General features: G+C 43.7%; 1 pseudogene; it reads right to left on the minus strand.

Moving 5' to 3' along the window:
• The window catches only part of LOC129403509 (uncharacterized), a 62,935-nt pseudogene extending 50,311 nt beyond the window's left edge, over positions 1 to 12,624 (minus strand).
• Between the last annotated feature and the right edge of the window lie 399 nt (positions 12,625 to 13,023).

A 13,023-nucleotide genomic window follows, 5' to 3' on the forward strand; every position in this document is an offset into this window, starting at 1 on the left:
CCACATACCTTGCAGAGAGAGAACCAGAGGGTGTCATCAATCCATAACAGGCTCCTTTCTCTCTTTTTAAAAATTTTAGGCTGTACCTAGGGGTGCTCAGAGACTACTCCTGATTCAGTGTTTCAGGATCACTCCTGGCAATACCAAGGGACTATGTGATACCTGGGCCTGAACCAGGAGTGTCTATAGCAAGGCCTGTGTTCCAGCCCAGGCTCTGCTTTCTATTTCCTTGCTGTTTCTGCCACTACCCCCAGATGGTGCTTCCAAAAACAGGTAGTGTGCAGCCATGCCCCTCATGGCTGCGCTGCTGTTCATCAGCACTTATTATCAGAAAATGCAAAACTAACAATTAGATAACCTCTCACACCAGTGAAAATGGCACATACAAAAAAGTCTGGAAAGAACCAGTATTCGAGGAGATGTGGTAAAATAGGAGACACAATTGGTGGGGTTGTTGTTTGTTTCAGTCCCTGTGGGAATAGGATGGAGAATCCTCCAGAGAAGTAAAACTAATGTTCCATATCATCTGGGGTTTCCACTTCTAGACATCTAACCCCCAAACACAAAACTATTAACTTGAAAATATATATCCACACCTATATTCAATGGAGTACCTGATACAGAAACAATACGAAAGTCCAATGACAAATGACTAAATGAAGATGACTGTATAGACAATAGAATAATGTGCAGCTATAAAAAAAAAGATGAAGTCTTTTGGTTTGTTGTAACTTGGATAGAACTGAAGGGTATCATGTTAAGTAAAATAAGTCAAGGAAGGACTAATCACAGATGATCTCACTCATCTATGGTAGAGGGAAGTGTTTTATCAGGAGAGTGATGCTAAAAGGTGGTTAGATGAGAAACCCTACCAGCAACAATACTATACGTCACAATGCAAACATTTATATTAAAAAAAAGCACCTCTCTCAAGGCTGACTGGTGGGTAGGAGGCAGACAGGTGGTGGGAGGGCTTTGGTGGAGGCACCTGGACACTGGTAAAGGGATTGATGTTGAAATATTGTATGCCTAAAATCCAGTCATGAATAACTATAATTTAAGGGCCAGAGTGAGAGTATAGGAGGTTGGCTGCTCAACCTGAGTTAAATTCCCCTGCATCCCACAAGGAATCCTGAGCATTGCCAGGAGTAACTCCTGAATGCAGAGCCTGGAGTAACTAACCCTTGACCATCATTCATTGTGGCCTAAAAAAAAAAATCAAAACAAAAACCAAAATAACTTTGTAATTTCCTGGTGATTAAATAAAAAAGATAGTATCTAATGATGACAAATCTTTTACCTTATATTACAAAACTTTGTATTACAAAAGTGGGGTAGAGGAGGGTGAGGTGAATTAGAAGTGATATAAGGATGGTGGTAGGGGGTCCTGTAACTATGTACATCAAAACCATTAAAGTTTGCAATCATATGACTTAAACTACAATTTAAAAAATCAAGTGCAATATTAAAAGTGAATTAGAAGAGGGCCTGGAGTGATAGTACAGAAGGTAGGGTGTTTTCCTTGTATGTGGCCAACCGGGTTTATCCCTGGCATCCCATATGGTCCCCCAAGCATTGCCAGAAGTGATTTCTGAATGCAGGTCCAGGAATTACCCTTGAGTATTGCTGAGTGTGGCCCCAAGACAAAACAAAACAAAAGTGAGTTAGATGAGAGGCCTGAGTGATAAGGAGTTTGCCTTGCGTGCAACTGACCCAGGTTCAATCCCTATACCACATATAGTCTCCTGAACACTGCCAGGAGTAAGCTCTGAGACACAGAAACAGGAGTAAGCCCTGTGCACCACCAGGTATGGTGCCAGAACAAAAGCAAAAATTAAGCAAAAAACAAAACAAAGCAAAAAATCCCCCCAAACCTAAAAACCAAATGCCAAAAATGAATCAGAAAAAAAGCTATTGTGGGGATGGGTGTGATGCTGGTGGACCCATGGAGTAACTTATGTGAAGCAGAGAGGAGAGAGATGGCCACTTTCTCCTGATCTACCTCTTCTGCCCCAGGATCGGCTGGGAAGGCTAGAACTGATAAAGTCTGTGATTACCCCCTGCATGGCATGGACATAGAGCCTTTCCAACACCAGTAGGTAACTGTCAAGCCACACCTGATGTCCACTTGTTTTGTGTCATTCAGGATTCCCACCACCAAATTTCTCAGGGAGTCATAGATTTAGTCTGCAGTGAAAAATTGCTCTTTGCAGAAAAGAATTCCAGGAGGAATTAAAAGCAGTGAAGTGAAAATAGATTTTATTTGGAGGTGTTTTGAGGAAAAGGAGGGGAGAAAAAGAGAGGAGAGAGAGAGAGAAAGAGAGAGACAGAGACAGAGAGACAGAGACAGAGACAGAGAGACAGAGACAGAGACAGAGAGAGAGAGAGAGAGAGAGAGAGAGAGAGAGAGAGAGAGAGAGAGAGAGAGAGAGAGAGAGAGAGAGAAATGTGCTCAAGAGAGAATGCAGGCTTCTCCACAGGCAGAGAAACATATCTCAAGAAGGAAGATGTGGGCAGCACATGTGCTCAGGCTAGGCCATGACACAAGGACACAAGCAGTACATGGGCTCAGGCAGCATATGTGCTTCTTCCTTTGTTCAAGCTGGCTTTTGAAGGGTTTTTCCCAAGCTGCCCAACGTGGGCCTTTCTACCTAGGTAAGAGTCTATAGCTAGGGTGGTTGCCAAAGGAGTAGAGTTGGAATTGGTAGATGGTCTTCTTTGAAATTCATTTCTAGGCCTTTGTTCTGAGCCTTCTCTGGTCTGTGCTAGTACCACGAATATCTTTTCAGGCCATTATTCCTGTGTTCACAAGGTGGGTCCTGAGAATCTTAGGGCTAGATGGTTTTTACTTTCCAGGAATTCCATTGCCTTGGGGACCCTTCCCTAGCTCCCTGCCTTCCTCAGGTGGAAGGCAACCAACTAGTCGTGGAAAGGGCCACAAGCAGGAATATTGGGGTCTGGTGTGGGTGAAGTGTAATTGTGGGGCTGTGGGGGATGGGTGCAACCTGGGGGATCAATCCAGGAGGGAATCAGGAGGTAGGGAACCACCTCTTCCCCCCAATATTCCTCACAGACTAAACACGTTTCAGATGTGTGGGTAGTTTACATGCAGGACTACCAGGAGGAGGACAGCTCACTGGGGTCTGGCATAGGGATCCTATTGTTCAAGGAGAGCCAGAGTGTAGAGGCCTCAGTCATAAGAGCAGCTCAACCCTTTCAGGCATGTGGGCAGAATGGGACTCAGGCAGCCCTTCACCACGTCTTCCTCAGGGAGCAGGCAAGTAGGGCATTTGGGCACTTTTGACCAAGAAACGTTTTGTTCTGCATGGGTCCCTGGAGCTCAGCCCCTGTTCTCAGCACAATTAGTTTAACAAAAAAATCAAGGCAGAGGGGCTGGAGCAATAGCACAGCGGGTAGGGCATTTGCCTTGCTAGCGGCCAACCCGGGTTCGATTCCTAGCATCCCATATGGCCCCCTGAGCACCACAGGGGTAATTCCTGAGTGCAGAGCCAGGAGTAACCTCTGTGTGTTGCCGGGTGTGGCCCAAAAAGCAAAACAACAACAAAAAAACCCAAGGTAGACCTTTGGGTTAAAATAATTGCTGTAAAGTTAGGATTGGTGAAGAGGGCTGGCTTCTAACCTGTAGATGAACAGTTGTGAGCATTTGCAGAGGCAGCTGGTTAAGCCTGTGGGCTTTCGAGACACCTGCAGGGCGCTGGGAGAGGCCCAGAGGTAGGTGGTTTGCTGTGGCAGTGCCTGAATAGGGCCGTCACTGCTGCCGTGCCTGGAGAAACCCTCAGTGGGAGAGGACAGCTCTGTCTAGCAGCATGTCCACCTGCCTTTTCCTTATTTTACTGAGAGAGAAGAGAGGAGAAAGTCTGGTAGACGCTGTAGAGTACAAGAAAGCACTTCCGTGTCAAGTCAAACCTTAGAGGGCCCTTTCTAGGGAGTGCTCATCAACCTGGGGCTTATACACAGTTATCCTGGTTTCTGAACCAGAGTTAATAGGTCTGAGAAATAATCGGAGAGACACTACCGCCTTCTGATGCTTAATAGCCTGAACAGTCTCAGGAGTCTGCGAACCTTTACCAACTCTAAAATTTATGTCACTGCAACTAGAAAACGTGTAGTATAGAAGAATTTTATGAAAGAAAAATAATAGGAGAAAATGCCAAATTGCGTCCAGGCATTGGTTTGTTGAAAACTTTGGTTTCTTGCAAGACTGTAAGAATAATCTCTTTACTATACTGTTTCACTTAAACTATAGGGAAGTAGGTTGGTGAGAGGCCCAAGTCCTTGTAGACTAATGCATTGGGCAGCTGTGACCACAAGGTGGTGCTACCACACTGAATGTGGGAACAAAGTCCTCTAGCTAAATGGTTAAAGAGAGCAAAGACTAAAATGGCTTTTAATGCATATAAAAAAAATTTAAAAAATATATTTTTGGGAGGCATACATGGAAGCTCTCAGGAAACCATATATGCAGTGTGGGGTATAAAACCATGGTAGACTGTATGCAGGGCTGGCACCTTATTCCCTATACTATTTCTCTATTTCCTATATTAAAAAAATTATAAGGGTTATAGGGACCTGAAACATTTTATTTTATGCTTTTAAAAATGTATATTTTCAGATAAAGCCCCAGAGGTTCTGAGGTTGGGCATGTGAATCTATTTAATAAGATCTTTGGATGAATCTGACGCTTGTGACCCCAGAATATCCCTGGAGAAATGTTATTCCCAGTTAACACTCGTCCTGGTTCTTTTTTTTTTTGAGGCTTGCATAAGAAATTCTAAGTATAGGGCACACAGAAGGTTCATAATAAATTAAAGCGACTACTACCATTACTGGTGTAAAATTTTAAAACTATACTTAAAAAAAAACTGATTTAAAAAACACTGATTTGGGGCTGGAGAAATAGCACAGAGGGTAGGGTGTTTGCCTTGCACTCGGCCGACCCGGGTTCTATTCCCAGCATCCCATATGGTCCCCCGAGCACTGCCAGGGGGTGATTCCTGAGTGCAGAGCCAGGAGTAACCCCTGTGTATCGCCGGGTGTGACCCCCCAAAAAAAGCAAAAAAAAAAAAACCCACTGATTTAATGGTCCAGAGAAATAGTAGAGAGATTAAGACATTTGCCCTGCATATGGCCAACCTTGGGTCGATTCTTGGCATTGCATATGGTGTCCCAGATTTTCTAGGAGTAATCCCGAAGCCAGATCTAGGACTAAGTTTTGACTATCATCAAGTATGATGCAAAAACCAAATCTATCTATCTATTTATCTATCTATCTATCTATCTATCTATCTTCATTCACACCTGATGATACTTGGAGCTTACTTCTCACTCAATGCTCAAGGATCATTCCTAGAAGGGCTTGGGGGACCATGTGGGATGCTGGGGATTGAACCTGGGTCAGCTGCATGCACAGCTCCTCAAAACAATATATTCTTCATTTTTTTTTTGTTTTTTGAGTCATATCCAGCAATGCTCAGGGGTTACTCCTGGTTCTGCACTCAGGAATTACTCCTGATGGTGCTCAGGGGACCCTATGGGATGCTGGGGGTCAAACCCAGGTCGGCCTCATGCAAAGTAAGTGCCTTACCCTCTATACTATCTCTCCAACTCCATGAAGAAGTTTTTGATAATTCAATTAGCCATTTAGCCATATTTATTGCTCAGTAATGAGCAATATAAAATTATTTTGCACCTGCTAAGGGGGCAGACTTTGGGGGTTGTTGGGAAAATGAGGACAATGATGGACCAGAAGGTCACTCTGGTGGTAGGATTGGTGTTGGTACGGTACACTGAATTCCCATAACAGCTGCATGAACAACTTTGTGGGGGTTTTTTTGGTGTTTTTTTTTCCTTTTTGGATCACACCCAGCATTGCACAGGGGTACTCCTGACTCTGCACTCAGGAATTACTCCTGGCGGTGCTTGGGGGGACCATATGGGATTCTGGGAATCAAACCCGAGTCGGCCGTGTGCCCCTGCATGAACAACTTTGTAAATCATGGTATTTAAATAAAGTATTTTTGCTTTTGTTTTCAGTGGCCCTCAGCAAAAGCAAAAATACTCTAGTAAAAGGAAATTTGTGAAAATTGTTATATCACACCATGGGGTCATTAAGTACTTGTCTGAGGGATTACTAAACTGTTTGTTGCTAGCTGACCCTTCTGTGTTATTGTTTTTGTTTATTGAGCTTAGTTGGCTTCTATATTACTTTTCCATCTAGTTTGGTGTGCTCCAACCAGACATCTGCATACTACAGGAACTTTAGGAGCTGTAGAACTGGGCTATCAGTTTACATGGTAGTAACTGTGGGTTGTGGTTGTGACTGGGGGAGTACAGGGGAGGCTGCTGCCCCACTCAGGGAAGATCCCAGAGTTCTCAGCGTGGAAACTGATGCACCTGGGGAACCAGAGAGGGAGTAGTACAGTGCATGAGGCACTTGCCTTACATGCGGAAGGTCTGGGTTCAAGCTCCAGAGTCCCATATGGTGCCCCCAGCCAGGCAGGCATGATTCCTGAGTGCAGAGCCAGGAGTAGCCCCTGAGCACCACTGGGTGTGCTCCCCAAACAAAAACAAAAAAGCAAAAATAAAGCTGGTCCACTGTGAGTTCAAAAAGTGGGGGTGCTCTATGCGTGTGTTCAGTGGCTGAGAACACACGTGTGTTCAGTGCCTCCCCAGTCCCCCCAGTCTTCCCAGCAGAGGAACAAAGTGATGGGGAACCACAGACTGGTGGTCAAAATGGCCCGTTTAGTGCAGAGTTGCTAACAGACTTAAAGAACATTTGAAGGGGTTCAAGCTATTGAACTGCATGTAGGTGTGATTAATCATTTACAGAGGAAAAGCGTTTCAGCAGAGGCAATTCCCTTGGGGGAATTAACTCAAGGAGATGCTCTGTCTCCCAGGGACATCTATATTGCTTTTTCTCTTTCCCTTTAGTTGTACTTATTAAACAATGAAGCTCACGTCTTAGTAATACTTGCAGTTATTTGAATAAACACAATAAGAGATATAGATTCCAAAACTTAGTTCTCTGGGCTACAAGGGCAAGTTAGGCTTTTACCGTAAATACCAGACTAAGTCCTCATGCCAATTCAGCTTGTCCTTCCCCATGGGAGTCCTGTCTCTTAGTCATAACAGCTTGCATCAAGACTGTTTCTATGCTTTCTAGACTGTCCCATTTTGATGTCGAAGTAGTTTTGCTTCTCATCCTGTGTTTATCCCAGTCCCACTCGAGATCTCCCTTTGTGGGGTGTTAGGAACTGCGGCAACTGGAGCCTGAGTCAAGTAATTATGATAGATATCCAGGAGTCATCAACTTCCAAATATTAGGAACATAGCATTAATGGTCTTTCTGTGTTTAAGTAAAGAACATTGCTCTATAGTAAAATATAGAAAGGCTATAGGGGAAATAGAAAAGCAGGCACCAATACGCAGCACTTCAAATACAAAGCACAGAATTATCAGAAAGTTTTCGCTTATAAGTGATCAAGACTGGCTTAGGGAGCTGTGACAATGAGAGGTAAAATACAAAGGGAAAATTAAAGATAATCTTGAACTAAATTAGGGATGTTAGCAAGAGCATGATAAGCTTCTCTAAGAGGAGGAAAAGGGGAATTCACTGATGAAGCCTAAAACACTTAGGGTTAATATCCAACAACTAACCAACAAAAATATCCACAAAAACTCCAGTCCTCACTCTCTATTGTTTCTAATAGAACAGCTTTGTTTTGTCTGATTTTCATTTTATTTACTTTTGCCTGATTTTGTAAGTGGAACTGTGCAGTATGTACTCTTTTGAGTCTGCCTTTTTTCAGTCATCATTGACTGTGAAATTTACCCAAATTGTTGCATATGGTTCAGGATGGGTCATTCTCATGCATGATAATGTCTCATTATGTGATGCACTCCAATTTGCTTTTGTTCACATTTAAAAAATACTGTGATTTATAAAATTGTTGATAGTTGAATTTTAGGCATATAATATTTTGAGCATTCTAATTTGTTTATTCATTCTACTACTGACAGACATTTGGGTGGTAACCCATTTTGACTTGAACATTACAAAGAGTACTGTTAGGAACATTGTACAAAGTTGGTAAACACTGTTGCAATCTCTAGGATGAGAATTCCTGGGCTGTGTGTTTGTTTCAGTGGATGTTATTATACAGGCTTCTGTGTCATCACCGTGAGACTGGGAAGTCTGTGGCTCTCTCTTGCTGCCTGTGTTCGGTGGTCTTGGGGTTGCTCCCCTCCCCTGCCTGCAGTGGCTGGGCTGCCAATAAACGTATGAAGGAGGGAACAGGGACGCCAGGTTGGTTGATGATCAATTGCCATTTATTCCATTCTGCACCCCCCAAGCCTGTTGCAGTCTCATTAAGCCCCTCATTCTAGTCTCACTCTGCCCCTCATTCCCATCTCCTCCTGTCCCCCATGCTCATCTCTCTGCGCTCCATCTTGCAGCCCTTTTTTCTCTCTAGTCTCTCTCAAAATTCCCCCACATTGGGGTAGCCACCAGACCTCCGGTCCCATAGCACAATCAACATATGAAATCCCTTCCTCCCTCAAGGACAAAATGACCACTTAGGGTATTTTTCTCCTTTCCTTAGTCCAATAACTTAATTAACATCTTAATGAACATCTTAATTCTACTTCTTAATATTAGTTATTTTGTATGGACACAATAAGAGGTATATTAAGCGTGTAGGGTGGTAAGATGTGATCTCAGGTTTTGTTTTTTTTTTAATTTTTGGGCCATACCTGGGGGTGCTCAGGGGTTCCTCCTGGCTCTGCACTCAAGAATCACTCCTGGCGGTGCTCAGGGGATCATATGGGATGCTGGGGATTGAACCTGGGTTGGCACATGCAAGGCAAGCACTTTATCCACTATACTATCTCTCTAGCCCTCAAGGGTTTTTTGAGGTCTGAAACAAATAGCACATGCTCCACAGATGAATAAGATCAGGCGAAGAGCTCTCTTGAGGATCTCTGCTTGAAATTCTGAAGTAAAATAGTTCTATTGAAGGAGGATACTAATTTTAAGGACAACAGTGGCACTCCACTCAAGAGAAAGAGAAAAAAAAGAAAAAGAAATTCCTAAAGCAGAGGAAATTCATATCTTAAAGAAGTACATGTGTGACACTGGAGGTGGTGTGGTGGTTCTGTAAAGAACTCTTTCTCAATTTTTTTTTTTTGGCTACACAACCTAGTGCTCAGGATGTATTCCTGACTCTGTGCTTAGGGATCACTCCTGGGGGCCCAGGATTCAACTGGATTGGCGGTGTGCAAGGCTAGTACTCTACCCTCTGTACTATCTCTCTAGTCCCTCAACTTAAGAATTTTGTTTTGTTTGTCTATTAGTTTTGTTTCTTTATCCTCATATGTACATAAAATTTTATAAAATTGGGCTGGAGCAATAGCACAGTGGCAGGGTGTTTGCCTTGCATGGGGCAGACCCAGATTCTATTCCTCCTCCCCTCTTGGAGAGCCCCGCAGGCTACTGAGAGTATCTTGCCTGCATGGCAGAACCTGGCAAGCTACCTGTGGCACATTCAATATGCCAAAAACTGTAACAGCAAGTCTCAAAATGAAGATGTTACTGGTGCCCACTCGAGCAAATTGATGAGCAATGGGATGACAGTAACAGTGACATAAAATCATGTCTTATTTGACTATTTTCACTTATCTTACTATACTCTACATCCATCCGTGTTGTCATACATGCAAGGTAAGAGCTCCACTGAATTATGTTCCCCCCTATGGTTATTTTAATTGTGTTAATTCTTCTAATTCATGATCATGGGACAGAATATTGAGGTAAGTTTCTTCTATCCTAATTTTGTTGAGTTTCTATCATGAACAGGTGTTGAAATTTTTAAAATTCTATGAAGAGCTTTTTTTTTTACAACAGTACAGTATAATTTAAAAAGGTTTCCCCATTTTTCAAATTGAGGCACCATTTATAATACTGTTAATGAGAAATTCAGGCACATATTATTCAGAGTATTGAATCCTATAAAAAGCTTTCTCTGGGGACTGGAGAAGTAGTAGAGGGTAGGGTAGTTGCCTTGCACACAGCTGACCAGGATTCAATCCCCAGCACTTTGTATTGCCCCCCCCCCCCCAACACCACCAGAATGAGTCCTGAGTGCAGGGCCAGGAGCACTACACCCTGGGCACTGCTGGGTGTGGCCCAAAGCCAAAACAAAAAAATCCTCATTAACTTGTATCACTTGTATCACTTGTCATCCCGTTGATCCTCGATTTGCTTGAGTGGGCAGGTAACGTCTCCATTTGTCTCTGTCACGTGCTAGTGTAGCCCAATGATATCTGTTCGTGGCAGTCACACGGTCTTTTGACGTCCCGTGGAATCCAGTCGGTAACAGCTCTAGTCCAGCAGTCATCTCTGAATGGCATTACATGTCTGGCCCATCTGATTTTTGATGCCTTTGCAAATAAGACAGCGTCCTTGATTCTTGACCATCGACGGAGGTCGGAACTCTCACTTGAGTGAAATGTGATACTCCTAGCATACCTCTTTCGATTCATCTTTGGGATACCCAAATAGCATTCTCATCCTGTTTTCATAGGGCCCAGGTGTCTGAGGCGTATGTTAGTGCAGGAAGAACGGTGGAATCAAAAAGATGTGCCTGGAGCTGGAGGTTCTTCGTTTTCTTAACCACATCTTCGATGCTCTTGAAGGCGTTCCACGCTGCTCTGTTCCTCTTGTGCAGTTCTGGCACCACGTCGTTTCTCATGTTGAGTTCTTGACCCAGGTACACATAGCTGCTGCATTCAGAGATGTTCATTCCATTGAGAGCAAATGGAACATCAGAGACTAGTTCGTTTTTCATAAACATCATTTTGCTGAGATTCAGCTGCAGTCTGACCTTTCCACACTCGTGGTTGAAATTGAGCAGCATTTGTGCCACTTGGCTAATGTTTGATGTTATGAGAATGATGTCATCAGTGAAGCGGAGGTGGCATAGTTGCCGATTGTCTATCTTCACTCCCATTCCTTCCCATTCCAGCCATCACATGATTTTCTCGAGGGTGGCACTGAAGAGTTTTGGTGAAATGGTATCACTCTGCCCAACCCCTCTCTTTACGACAATAATCACTTATTTGTAGAATGGTGAGATCCTGGTGGTGAATCCGTAATACAGCTCATGGAGGATCTTGATGTACTAAGTTTGAACTCCCAGTTTGGCTAGGGCTTCAATGACTGCTTCAATCTCAACAGAATCGAAGGCCTTCTTTAAATCAGTGAACATTAGACAGAGCAGCATCTTGCACTCACATGAAACTTCAATGAGTTTGGTCACCGTGTGGATATGGTCAATGGTGCTGAATCCTTTTTTGGATCCTGGCTTGCTCGCATGGTTGTTCTGCCTATTCTATTCAAAATGACTCAAGTGAACAACTTATAGACGATGGATAACAGACAGATTGGGCAATAGTTGCTGATGTCGTGGATGTCTCCTTTCTTGTATAACAGAATGGTCCTGCTGGTTTTCCATTGGGACAGAACCTTGCATTCTGACAGGTAGCATGTGAAGAGCTGAGCCAGTGTATTGACAAAAACTGGTGGCAGATTCTTCAGGTGTTCAGGTCTGACCATGTCTGGACCGGATGCTGTACACCTCTTTACCAACGAAATGGTGTGTTGGATTTCGGAAGGGATAACATTGGGAACGACATATCCATCCTGCGGAATTTGGTATGTGGGCAGGTGGACGTGGCTGTTGAAGAGATCCGAGTAGAAGTCGTGAATAATCCTCTCCATTGCCTTTCTGGAAGATGTGATAGATCCATCGGGACTTCGAAGGGCAGTCATCTTGGTCTTGTAGTTGGTGAAGGACAGGTGAGTGTTGCAAATACTTTTCCTAGCTTCTGCCACATCAGCCAACACTGCTGCTCTTCTCTCTTTGAGGTCTTCCTTTATCGCTTCTCTGCACAGCTTTGCTAGCTCGGACGTTAGCTTGTAGTTGCCTGAACTCGTACCAAACCATGTTTGCCAATGAGCTTGAGAGTTTCTGAAGACAGGTGTCTGTTTGTGGTTTTCTCATTCTTGGCATTTTTCGCGCAATCATGGAGGTGATGAACCAGTCGATTGTATTTCTCATTGATGTTGTCAAAGACGGCATCTTCCCACATTGCCACAATAGTGCCAAAGAGCCCCCAGTTGGTGGTCATTCTGGGAATTCTCCTCTTAAACTTAAACTTTGTAGTCCTTTCTCCCTGCTCTGTGAAGTAGAATTTTGCTTGAAGGAGACGGTGGTCTGATCCCGTTTGGAATTTTGGGATAACAGCGACATCAGTCAGGCAAAACCTTCGATTGAATATGATGTGGTCAATTTTGTTGTGGAACTGTCCACCGGGAGACTCCCATGTCCAACGTTTAAATTCGGCCTTCTGGAACAGTGAGTTACCATGGGTGGTCTTGGTCGACATGATGAACTCAGACGGTCTCTCACCCTGTTTGTTTCATTCTAGACCATGGGATCCAACGTGGAGTTCTTCGGGCGACCTTCTCGGTCCTATCTTGGCATTAAAATCACCAACAATGATCTTGTAGAAGGTGTGGTCTTTATAGAACTTCTCCAGCTCCATGTAGAACTTCTCAATTTCTTCTTCTTTGTAGTTGGCCGTTGGTGAGTAGACTACGAAGATAGAAACTTCCAGCAGTGAGCCACATCTATTCAAGCATAATTGTCCGATTCGGGATGTTAGGCATTCAAATGAATCAATGCTCAAGGCCAAGTTTGTGTTGACAAGGCCATCGACACCACCGACACCTCTGTTGTTGAATGTTTTGAGGAACAACACTCTGTATTGCTCCCCAGCCCCACCAGAGATGAGTCCTGAGTGCAGGGCCAGGAGCACTACATTCTGGGCACTGCTGGGTGTGGCCCAAAGCCAAAACCAAAATCCTCATTAACATTTTTCAAGAATGAAAATCTTTCTCTGAAACTATTGACATATAGTTGCTATATTTTACTTGTTGATGTG

Source organism: Sorex araneus, chromosome 3 (genome assembly GCF_027595985.1).
Source record: "Sorex araneus isolate mSorAra2 chromosome 3, mSorAra2.pri, whole genome shotgun sequence".
In the NCBI taxonomy this organism is placed as follows: Eukaryota; Metazoa; Chordata; class Mammalia; order Eulipotyphla; family Soricidae; genus Sorex; species Sorex araneus.